Source organism: Brachionichthys hirsutus, chromosome 5, assembly GCF_040956055.1.
Source record: "Brachionichthys hirsutus isolate HB-005 chromosome 5, CSIRO-AGI_Bhir_v1, whole genome shotgun sequence".
Lineage (NCBI taxonomy): Eukaryota > Metazoa > Chordata > Actinopteri > Lophiiformes > Brachionichthyidae > Brachionichthys > Brachionichthys hirsutus.
Genome location: NC_090901.1, coordinates 10072768 through 10085208, shown reverse-complemented (window position 1 = coordinate 10085208; position 12441 = coordinate 10072768).

Genomic DNA, 12441 nt, shown 5'->3' with positions numbered 1-12441 from the left:
ACGATGCCAATCAGCCAATCAGGAGGTAGATAGCTGCAGTAATCACCTGACGCTGTGTGGCACTTTGATTTGATCTCCTTACTGATTCAGTTGAGTTAGCCAGTTTGATTCGTTGGTTACCCTAAGACTAAGTGACTTTCAGGGAGTCAAATTGTTGAACACACCAAAGATCGGTTTTATGTGCGCAAGATAGCGTTGTGTACTCTTAAGCGATCATTGTGCAATAACTTTCTCTGGACTTTAGGGTCATGTTAGGTCTGTTGTGGAGCAATTTAAGACCTGGCGGGGATAAGAAGTTAAGTTTTTCTTCTTCTCTGGACAAAGTGAAGAACTTCCATATTAACTACAAAATTAAAGTCTGATATATAATACAGGTGTATAGTGTGTGTGTGTGTGTGTCTGTGTGTGTGTGCGTGTGTGTGTGTGTATAGTTTTCATAAAGTATTTAATAAAGATTACCCAACAAGATCTAGAACCGAACTGAGTATCTGGTAGGTATGAAATGGTTTGTGTGCTTTTAACGGGTTTGGTTTGTATTTAGGCAACAAAAACTGAGACCATCCAAGAATGAGAGTTGAACCATTATATCATCGCATTGTGAAATGTGTTTGGCATGCCTGATACATCCATCCGGGTACTGAAATCCTCAAAGAGGTCCAGTATCACAAACATGGCAGGAGTGTGTGTGGTGACGTTACCAAATCATCATCAGTACCGACCCAATCTGGAGCCTGCCTTTGTTATGTCATGCTGGAAAAGATCAAGGCAGATGCTGCCCAGCGATCCGTCGGATTGTGAGCTGTTGTAGCTGAACCACAGGCAGCGCTGCAATGAGCCCGACTCATGCGGGCTTATTGAGGGCATGTGCAAGGAAGACAAAGACGATGATGCAGCTGAGCGAGCAGATGGAAGGAGTGTGGATGGAAGTGAGTGGAGCGTTTGTCTAGGGGGGCTGCCAACACCCTCATTTTTCATGCTGTCAGCCTCTTTATTCTAGCATCGAGCCCCCCCCCCCAGCTTCTTGAGGTAAAATGGAAATGCTGCCGTCGTTAATGTGTACATGGATAGTCCTGAAACATCAGGTGAGCAGCAGCAGAGAAACACTGCAGGGGTTCTGCTACAAAAACGAAAGGCCGCAGCGAGGCTCATGTAAAGCAGCGCTGAGACGAGATCACAGGGACACACACTTCAAACCGTTCACGCACACACACACACACACACACACACCCTGCCTCACCAATCTAACCTCGCTCAACCTTTTTTTTTTAGTTCTACGTTTCCATTTATCTGTTTTCATTAGTGTTTTAAATCTCTGCATGGAAAGAGGCTTCGCGAACAAACTGCAACATGCCGCACGCTCTGTTTCTCTTTGTTTCGCTTATCTATTATTACTTCGCCCCCCCCGTCTCCGAGGCCTCTATCGGAGCAAAGCTGATTGCAAGTACGTTGTGCAGGGTTTTTCTAGTTCATTATCTCATGCTTTCTCTAAATCGTCTCTCGACTCGTCTTTTTTGCTCATCATTATTAATATTTTACCTTCTTCTCTGCGTTTCAATAAATCCTTAAAGTGTGATTTCAGCCTTCGTATTTGTCACTTCCTCCCCATTTAGTTCTTGTACTGTGTGACTGTACGCCGTCATTTCTCACACTGTCGCGAAGAATAATATGGGTTGAGGACGGACGGCGCGAGGAGGGCACTCATCCACGTAAATTGCCTCTTCAACTGGCTGCGAGCTGAACGCTACAAGGTCAAACTGCAGGACCCAATCCCAGTTTTCATCTTTTCCTGGAACTGTAAATACCTCTTTGAGACAGAAGGATAAATTTCTAACCCCGAAACTGAGATCAAGATACAATCAAGCCAAAAATCAACTTGAGGCTTCGTGCAGGACGCGGCAGGAGCGTTGAGGCTCGGCTCATGTTTCCAGTGAGGGCAACCAATTTCCTCATCTCAGCTGAAAAGTTGTGATCTGGTTTTACCAGAATTTTCTTTTTATATATATATATATATCAGCTCAGTGTTCTGGAAGATTTAACAGACTTTTCTCCACTTTTCCCTGTATTTTTTGTAAAATGCATTCCGCTGCCTTTATCTTATTGTCACGCATTCAGATTTTATTAATTTACCTTTGATTCATCACAAGTCTGACTGTTTGAGCATCTTCTGTTGCTTAAGTTGAAAAAAGAAAAAAAAAAACTGATGTTTCGGTGACGCTAACAATAATCCGATGCTTCCAAAAATGCTAATACTGTCAACATATAATGATACCTGGATGTTTACTTGTGTTTACTATAAATGGGACTGAGAATTTAAGAAAACAAAACATGATAAATGCAACACATGTTGAAGCTTTTACATGTTTGGTACCTGTTGTTGTGGCCATCGTCATAGTCCGACCTGAGCAGCGGAGGCAGGAAATACAGGTTAGAAATAGAAACACACGGTTCTGATCCCATCGGTCTCGTGAGGGAACAGAACCCGAACACCATCACGAGTCATATGACATCTTTAATTACTAACTGCAGATTGTCTGTCTGTCTGTCTGTCTGCCTGCAACATAACTCAAACAGTTAGAGTGATCCAGATACCTGGGTGGATGCAAAAAAAAAAAGAAATCTGGATTTTACCATTTACTTATAATGGAGGCTTTTTCGAGAAATCATATCTTGCAAAATATGCATTCAATTCACTCACCAAAAATGACAGTCATAATGAGTCTGCTATGAACTATCATGAAAAATGTCTTCTGGATCTGATCCAGAATGAGGTCAGGAAAAAGATTTTTACATTGAAAACCCCATTTATGATTCAAAAATCAGTTAAAAATAGACATTGACTCTGATTCACTTTTACTTTTCATGGTTGGTGTATAAAGATACCAAGAACAATCTAGAACCTTCTGATGATGATCCAGATCACCATGTGGAAGGTGTAAATCTGAACAGGTGGCTCTCGGACCCACTTATCACAGTGCCAAAGACCCTGTGGGCAAGGCAGCAAAATAAATTGGCAGCGTTTGCACTATAACTATCGATGCTGCTCACCCAGGAATGACTCATTACACCCCGGAAGGCTGGTATACAAGCCTTCAGCTCATAATTGGGAGCTACGCTGGTGGACAGAGGTGAAGTTGGTGCCTGGATAAATTCCCTCTTTTACTGGCTTTTAATGGGACCAGTTAGCTTTAGCAGTCAGCAGAACGGTCACTTTCAAACTGCTGCCGGGAGAGGAGGAGCTCATTTACACGCTGATGAAGATCATTTCAGAAATCTGAAGCAACAGCTGTGTTGAGCATTCATCATGTAAATATACAGCGTATAAATAGTAGAGAAGAAGAAATGCGCCCTGGCAGGAGGAGACCGATCGGCCCGGGCGTTTACGTCCCATCGAGCTGAGTAGGAGCAAACCCATAAACATGAATATTGATCTGCAGGACAGCTCTGGCCGTCAAACTAAGTGGCTCTTTAACGACTCACACTGTGGGTTTATCTGTGTAATTGCACGTTGCGGAGCTTCACTGGGATTGCGTTCGCGTAGCTAAGCCTCCGTAGCAAAGTCAGGCCCATTTGGATGTCGTGTATGGCAGCCAACTTTCAATCCCTGTGGGAATATTAAAACACTTGGTTTTCACCCTTCTCCTCCTCATCGCGTCCAAATGCAGCCGGAGCACTTTTCTATCTTATTGATTTTGGCTCACTTGACTAATTACACATCGGCTTAACAAGCGTTTAAAGAGTTCTTAAAATAATTCAATGCCAAAGTTATTAAAGTGTGGTTTTGATTGAGTGGGTCATTTCCAAAAAATCTATGTCCTGCAGCCAGCCAGAAAGTAGAACCTGATACACACATGTGCTTTAGAGATTTTTGTAGGGATCCAAATGGGACTGGGATCCATTGATTATATAATTAAGGGGTTGTACAAGTTTTTGAAGGCAAGTTACACAAAGACTCTCTTTGAAAAGAGGTGGGCATGCTTTTAAAAAACAACAACATGAAACTTTATTGACATTAACAGTGGAGTCTGTTGAATCCGTGATTTTCCAGAGTTTCCACCAAACACGGAATAAATTATCTCCACTATAATCCCATTAGCAACACAATGACATAATGTATGACTATTGCGGTCATTGGTTTCAGGGACCTTTTGTAATAAAGGCCTGAAAGTATTTTTTTTTTATATATCCGGGTTCTGCATCCATATCTGTCACATCTGAAAACGTTAACCTATAAAAAATGCATAAGAGTACATTACATTTAGTATTTTCCATGCATTGATGTAAAATAAGAACTGTGCAAAGTAAGCGCTGATTACCAGTGTAAAAGGAACGCAGTTAAATAAATATTTCTGCAATAGAGAATCCACAGTATTTTAGCGCCGAAGTTGCATCAGCATTGTGCTCACAATCGCAGTGAAAAAGCTCTTTCACTTGTTAATAAAGCTCTTAATTTGCTGTGCGGTTCTGCTGCAGACCCTAATGGTGTTATTAGAGAACTCGGTGGCTGCTCTGTTCATGGGAATAATTACACAAACAACGTCAATAAACACAGCAGACAAACACATTTAGAAAGCGTTGAAAGCGAGGCTGAAATCAATGATCTGTTCACACTATCCTTTCTTCATTCGGCAGCTGGCGACAAGGGAAGCTCGCGTTGCTATTTTAAATCAGGCCGCAGGATGCTGCCAGATGAGCAGCAAGGTGGAGGTGAGCACAAAGGAGAGGGTGGGGTGAGGGAGGGGTGAGGGTGAGGGTGGGGTGAGGGAGGATTACACTTGGCTGAACCAAACTCAAACCCAACACGGAGACACGACGAGGAAGCGATGAGGAATTTGCATTTATATAGCTGCTACTTAACGGTCACCCCCGCCTAACACTAATGATAGCATTCAGCCCGACTCCCCCCCCCCCCCCCCCCCCCTCACCCCCTCACCCCTCACCCTCCCCTCACACACCACACTGAAACGTGAACGCTGGTGTGTGTGTTCATACATATTCATGTCTTCATGGGTGAGTGTTTGGCTGCAGGTGAGACCAAGCTGAGCTGTTTGGTTTCATCTTCCTTGCAGCAGTTGAGTGCCGCCTCCTCACACACGCACACACACCTACACACACACCTACACACACACACCTACACACACACACACACACACACCAATGCCACATCCATTTATTCTGATTTACCGCTCGCCCTCAACATCCTGCTGCAGTGTCATAAATCAGTGGTGGCGTATCTCGGCGTGACGTGTGTGGCGAGACAGCAGTTAATGGGCAGTTCGCTTGCGTTCGTGCCACCTTTGCTCCCTCAGCGCTGACCGAGGGGCAGGTCAGCAGGGGAACTTTAGTCCAATATAAACGTGAACGTCTTAATGTTACTGCAGCTATCGTTTTCCGGCTCTTAAATATCATCCATGTCACTTTTAAGATGGCGTACTGTGAAGTCGAGCGCCACGGTAAGACGCTTCTCCACGAGGCTTTGAGGCGTAACGTGTAACAGAGCAGCGTTGAGGTCTTTGGTGGCGTCTCAGATATCTGTAGGCTGTAGTCGAGTCGTGCTTTGTCAAGAATGGAGGCAAAAATAAAACCCAGAAGATGGTTTCCCTTCCCTCCTGGTGGACAGGTGATCTCGTCTTCTAATCTTGACTGGTTTTAATATCAGATACTAATACTCAAGAAGTCAAACCATCCATCCACCCATCCACCCATCCACCTGCCCATCCATCCATCCATCCACCCACCCATCCACCCATCCACCCATCCGGTTTAGTAGTTGCCGGAGCCTATCCCAGCTAGCTATGGGCGAGAGGCGGAATACACCTCGGACGCGTCGCCAGCGCATCGCGAGGCCACACGGAGACAGACAACCATCCGCGCACACACTCATACACTACAGACAATACACAGTAATCAATTCATCTAAACGCGGGAGAACATACAGCCAAACCAGGAAAAGAAAACTCCTTCTTGAGAACAGGTGTGTCTGTTGATAACCCTTCACGTGCACTTCTGTGCTGGACTTTTTGTCTGCATGTAAACACATTTGGTCGCCTCAGAGAGGCTGATATGAAAAACCTGCAGTCGCTACGCCGCTACGTCAAAGGTAACATTTACATTTCAACAAGGAGGCTGTTAAGCTTTATCTCAGCTTATGTTGACGTGTGTGTGTGTGTGTGTGTGTGTGTGTGTGTGTGTGTGTGTGTGCCTGTGTGTATGTGTGATGGGTTAAATGGTTTTTGTTTTCTTGGGAGTTTTGGAGCCGCGTCTTTATCGAGCTGTTATTTTTCTCCACAAAGGAAATGCTGATTCGTCTCTTTCCACTAAACGCTCAACTCAGCAGGGAGATCGAGGGACGAGAAGACATAATTACAGTGTTTTCTCTCTTTCTCTCTCTCTCTCTCTCTCTCTCTCTTGCTTGTCCTCTGTGTCTCCTTCGATTTCCCTGCATCTTGCTCGGTCGTTACAAACTTAATCGGAGGAGAGTAAAAAAAACAGTTGATGCAGTCAGAGGCTCCATCGCTAACGAAACCACGGATCGACATGAAAAACCGAACAAACCGGAACCAGCTGGGAATCTAGGACGCTTCCTCCTCAGTTCGTCAACGCTGTATAGATTACACAGATCAGGCGGTGAACCTCTCTGAGGAGGGATTCAGAGAAAAAGATGTCTTAACAGGAGACACATCCTGTTGTGCAGCTTCCTGGCGTCTTTGTTTCGGCTGTCTACGGGTGTGCAGTGGAGCCAGCAGTGCATCTGTGTGTCCCCCCTTGTCCTATAGCATCAGCATTAGTCCCTCGTGCAGGATGTAAAGATCCTGCAGTGACATCAGCAACTCTTGATCTCACCAATGTGCATCCACTCATTTTTTGGGGGAATTGCTTCCATTGAGGTTCTAAAAAAAAGAAACTGCTCAGATCCAATAGTGTGTCAACACAAACGCCGTGTGTGTGTCGCATCAGGGATGACATGGCAGTTTCTGCACGCCGTTGCTATGGGACCTGCTACGCAGAGGCAGTTCTATCCTCTAATGGATAATGACCTCCAGCAACGTCTCTGAAACCAAAGCGGCATCCGGGAGAGTAGAGCTGGCACCACCCAGCGGAAATACGGATGGATTCAGTTCTAAGTGACCGACTCTGTTCAGGGACCCCGAAAGAAGACGCTCTTCTGTGCAAACTTCCTGAGCTGTACGACAATATTCGGCAAAATAAAACCTGTGTAATCACAAACCAAATTGTGTCATGATGTTAAAATCATGTATTCAAAGAGTTGTTCCCCATTTGCTTCAGTACATACGCCATTGCTTTCTTGTTATCACAAGAAACCAATGATGAGGCCGAGAGCTGGTCCGCATTGAGGGAATTTCATGCTCCTGTCCACTCCAGTAATAAATCCTGCATTTGATTACAGAAAGCGAGTTTCTTATTTAGAGAGCTTACAGGAACCCCCAGAGTGGAGTCAACCAAATGGAACCAGGTTCCAGAGGTGGATCAGGATGAGAGTCCTCACAGCACAGAAGTCAAGCCATGTGTGTGAAAAGCAAGCCAGAGTGGTGTGTGTGTGTGTGTGTGTGTGTGTGTCTGTTCTTAGCAGGAGGCCAGTGCTTACTGGAGACATCATGTCATGTTAAACTAACAGCTGCTGGACTCCATGAAGTCGCGATGTAGGACACAGATCGTCCCCACATGAAGACAAACGGCTTTGCATCACATGGACTCGATTCACCGTTGAAAACCAACTGACTAAAACAAATCCACAGTAACTACAATCAAGTGATTTTTGCTCACCCATTTGTCATCTTTACCGTCCAGACACACAAGCACACCTCCCCATCAGCGCGTCTCCCATATCTGAACACAGCAGGTTGCGTTACAGATGGGTTCAGCCTCCCCCTCCATCTCCTAATCAAATCTAACGACACTAAACCTGTGCAAAGCAGCAGAAAACTCATATGAAAACTTCCAGGAGGCTCATGTTTATCCATTCATCAATGACACAAGTTTATAAAAAAAACAAGCTGTCCCAAGTTCCCATTAGGTCTAATCTTGTAAAGCCTCCTTAATGGGACAAATACCATCTGCGTTTGAAGACAAATGCTTCGCACTTTAAAAAGCTTCAGACTTACTGCCAAGAAATCCCAGTCTAGGTGGCGATGGCTAAAGTGTCTGCATTGGATGGCGATCCAGAGTCCGTGTTTCACTTCAACTGACCAAATGTTGCCGGTTAGCTCTGGAAAAGGGCTTCAACAATCCTGTTGAAACGCAACATTCCCAGTTGCTCACACATTATCCATCTCCCAAGGGATTCCAGCTCCCCTCCACCTCTCTGAATGCGTCTCCGTTGGATGAATGGCTTCATGGACCTCAACAATTTGGTGGCCAAACGTCTCTCCGAGCGCTCAGAAAAAAAAAAAAAAAAAATCCTGTTGACTCAAATAATTCTCCGCTCTGCACCGAGAGGAAAACACCAGGACAGCATTAAAAACTGATCAAATCCCACTTAACATTTACTCAAGCATTTAAAGAGACAGCTCATCCCAAAATCAATTACATTTATTTCCCCTTCCCGCCTGTGGAGCCTTTTTAGTCCTCAGGGACATTTGGAGTGCTTTGCTTTTTTTTCTTTTTAGATACAGGCTGTAAAGATGTTTACTTTCTCTACGATATAATGGGCATTAACGGTAAGTCGTTGATGATGTGCAAAGCCCAGACAGAACACATTGGAAAATCTTGAGTGGCTCCTCCCTGTCACTGTGCAGAAGAAATGGAGTCTGTGCATGGAGGAAAGCTCAGACTGCCTCCTTCTGCATGGTCATTCTTTCATTTTATGCAGATTTGATTCATCCACTTCTGTCATATCAAAGAGACAAGTTGTCTACTGATATCTACAAACTTGTACCAAAATAACCAATGTATATATATATATATATATATATATGTATTTATTATTTTATTTTTTTAAGACAGGCCGCAGAAACAGAGCCGCAGCCGTCCTGTTTCCAATCCGCCCAGCGGCGGCCCGCAGTGGGATTTGGAGGATAGTATATGGCTTTGGAGAAGAAGATTAAAGATCGAGGCAGCTGCAGCGTCTGCTTCGTGCAGACACAAACAGCAGAAACACAAACAGAACTTTAAAAAAAAGTTCTGACCGTATAGGCGGCTTTATGTCCATCCCAACGAGCCGCTCTGAAGCTGCAAGCCTGTCCATCCCCTCCCACCCCTCAAACACCCGTGGAGAGTGGGGGGTCCGAACTCACCTATCCTGAGCTCCGTTTCCTCTCTTGGCTGTTCCGCTGCGACTGGATCTCAGCTCGCCGTTCATCCTGGGATCTGAAAACAAGGGCAAACCATCGCATCAGGGCGGATCTTCACCAGCTCACCAAAGAAAGGCAACGATGAAAGTGCAAAAAAAAACAAACACTGGAGCAAAACTGATGGATAAAGCAGAAAAATAATCTGCAGATCCACACACACACACACATACATGTTGGGTTAATCTGTTTGTTTTCCCCACGCTGTTCTCATGCAGCTTTAGGCAGTATTCAGTGTAGTACAGCGTGCAGTATTCTTCTGTTCTGTGCTGTCATTGGTTGATAACGACAGCAACAACAGGCTCATACAGAACTTGAATACTTTCATGTTTTCAAGTGGCGCCTGAGCAAACCAGGCAGTTATCCAATTTACCAGCAGAAGAGAAATCTGCAGCCAAACCGCTATCGCTGCCGTTTCATTCACCAACGTATTCCAATAGAAACTCATCTACTAATGTCACCAGTTAGCACCCTATCTAGAGAAGGAGTCCCAGATCTACTCTCGTGTGGAGGGTCGGGGGGGGGGGGCTCTTGAAACTGACGACTTAGGGTACAAAACAGGAAATGGGGGGCGGCTGGCTTCCTGCCTCCCTCCTCAGCCTGAACTGTTCAATCACGGATCGTGTAATTGAAAGAGGAGAGCAAGCCTGGCTCCCCGTGACCTCCATCAGAGCATCGGTACACAGCTTTGAAGGCCCCCGCGTGTCAAGCTGTGTTCTCGAAGACAGCAGCTGCTCCTTCGCCTCCCATAATCACCCTCTCCCCAGCCGCAGTCAGCGGCCGGGTTGTTTGCGGCCTCCGTGCCAACTGCAGCTTGTAGGACATTAGACTTTTAGTACGAGGCTGATGAGCGCCATCACTCGCCATCTGTTAACGGCTGGGGAGACCTTTAATTGTCCAGCCCTCCTCCCTTGGAGATCAATAAGGCTGCCAGGCTGCCGTGACACCCGCCGCATCCTGAGCGAGCCATTGCGAGTCACCGACTGAGCGATTACGGCTTTGTTTATTGCTCCACACCGTTTACAGAGGATGTGGAAAGGTGGATGGGGTTGGGGGAGAAAGAAGGGAAAAACGAGAGAGGAGAGGAGATGACAGGACAATTTCACACCCTTTTGGACATTGGTGTTCGGGGACGGGCCAGTCAAAGTTTGGCAGGTAATCCGGTGCAGAGCAGAGGCCGGCTGCCGGCATCTGAGCGAGGCCGCAACTGTTGCTGCGTTGGTTTCCCAGCGTTTGTCAGGCGATGTCTGCCTGCTGAACGGCGATGATGATTATGAGTCTGCCGCCATCACAACGGCGCCGGCTGTGACTCGACAGAGTCGGAGCCTTTAGTGCCGCCATCGTCTAATCAAACCACGCAGCAAGATGACAGCGAAAGGTTCGTCTCGTTTGCTGCCTTTGATTCCACAAAATTGTGTTGATGAAATTGCTGGCCTTTTCTGCTCGCCGCTGATTGGCTGATTCAAGAAGATCAACGTCAGAGCGCAATAATGAGTTTGTTTTTGTTACTTTTGCTACGCTCTCTGAAATGCCATTCTAAGGGCTGAATCTCCTGTCTTGTTAAAAGATCGACAAGAATCTGCAGCAGCAACTTCTTTTTTTCTTTTAAAGTGAGAATTTACTTTGTGCTATTAAGAACCAAGCCCAGCCAAACTTGCCACACCCCCGCTTTTAGTCAGGCTAAATACTTGGACTGGTTGGACTGGTTGGACTGCCATGCTGCCTTTATTCTAGTTCGCACTTCTAATTACATTCAACTGTTGAGCATTCAGCTCTGTGTACTGGTCGGGTCATAAAACTGCAGGCCACAGGTATTTAGTAGAAGTAAAGCAATACTCAAACTCTGAGCTGCAGAAAGCTGCCAGCACGTCAGCACAGAGAGTTTACCTCTGTTCTATGACTGTGTGGCATTTCTGGGACTCTTACACCTCTTCCAACCTGCGTTTCATTAATATGCACCGTCTTACCGTGCTGTTGTACGCAGAGATGTAAGTCACCTTCACAACAAGATGAAACCAGTTAAACGTGAATAAAAACACCGCTGGAGCTTAAAATAAAATCACAGCGTTACATCAGTCACCGCATTTAGTCCATTTATGACTCCTCTCTCTGGATAATCGCAGTGGGATTTCATTTCCTGTTTCAGAACTCTTCATCTCCTTCACATCCTGGTTCCATCACTTCCTGTCTCTCTCTGTTCACACAAATGAGGCACGAGAGCAAGCTGGTCTGATGTTCATCCTGTTTGTGTGTCGGGAGACAACGTGTCTCGCGTGTTTACATCTGTTTCATCATGAGTGGGTTTACAAGCAGGTTTTTAATTTGTTCCAAGTTGTACAGTTTTAAATCCTGCACGGGGGGGGACACCGATGAAACATCAATGTCTTTCATGAACTGAAAATCTGTGTGTGAAAACCAAATGGATGCACATCAGACCTGACATACGGTACTCATCACTCCTCACCATCAGGTGTGTGTGTGTGTGTGTGTGTGTGTGTGTGTGTGTGTGTGTGTGTGTGTGTAGGTGTGCGTGTGTTTGTGTGTGTGTGTGAAAAGTTTAAAGAAGAAAAAAAAGAAAAATGTTTCTTCCATATTATTTTTAATTCTAAGGAAATTTGCATGCCAGAGATCTCTCCAAAGTACGTGATAATACGGCACAGGAAGCAAGAACAGAATAGCTAAAGAAAATAAAGCAAACTAAGTGAGAACGTAAGCAAAATAAATAAAGTAAAATGCAAATAGAGACGTAACGCTGAAGGTCATATTGGCAGCGACACGGAAGAGCAATAACGGCAAATATTGCACCTGTTAATGACCTTAGTTTGCTCATAGTGTAATATCAAAGCTGCTAATGGAGACCATAATGCTGCACATGACTTAACGTCATTACGTTCACGATAGCAATGAAGCAGGACAGCGGTGATGTCATCGTTCAGTCGGGAATGAGACAATAGGATTAACGTTGCTTCAGTTAACGCACAGCAACATCTCCCTGATTAAAAAGCTCTGGTTGGTTGTTTCTGCTCTTGTTACACAAAAGACGATCCAAGTGGTGCACAGGATGCACCAGGGTTCGAGTAGCTGCTTTTACACCAAATCCCAGCAGCGAGGCTGAAACAGCAGGGTCGGACAGGTT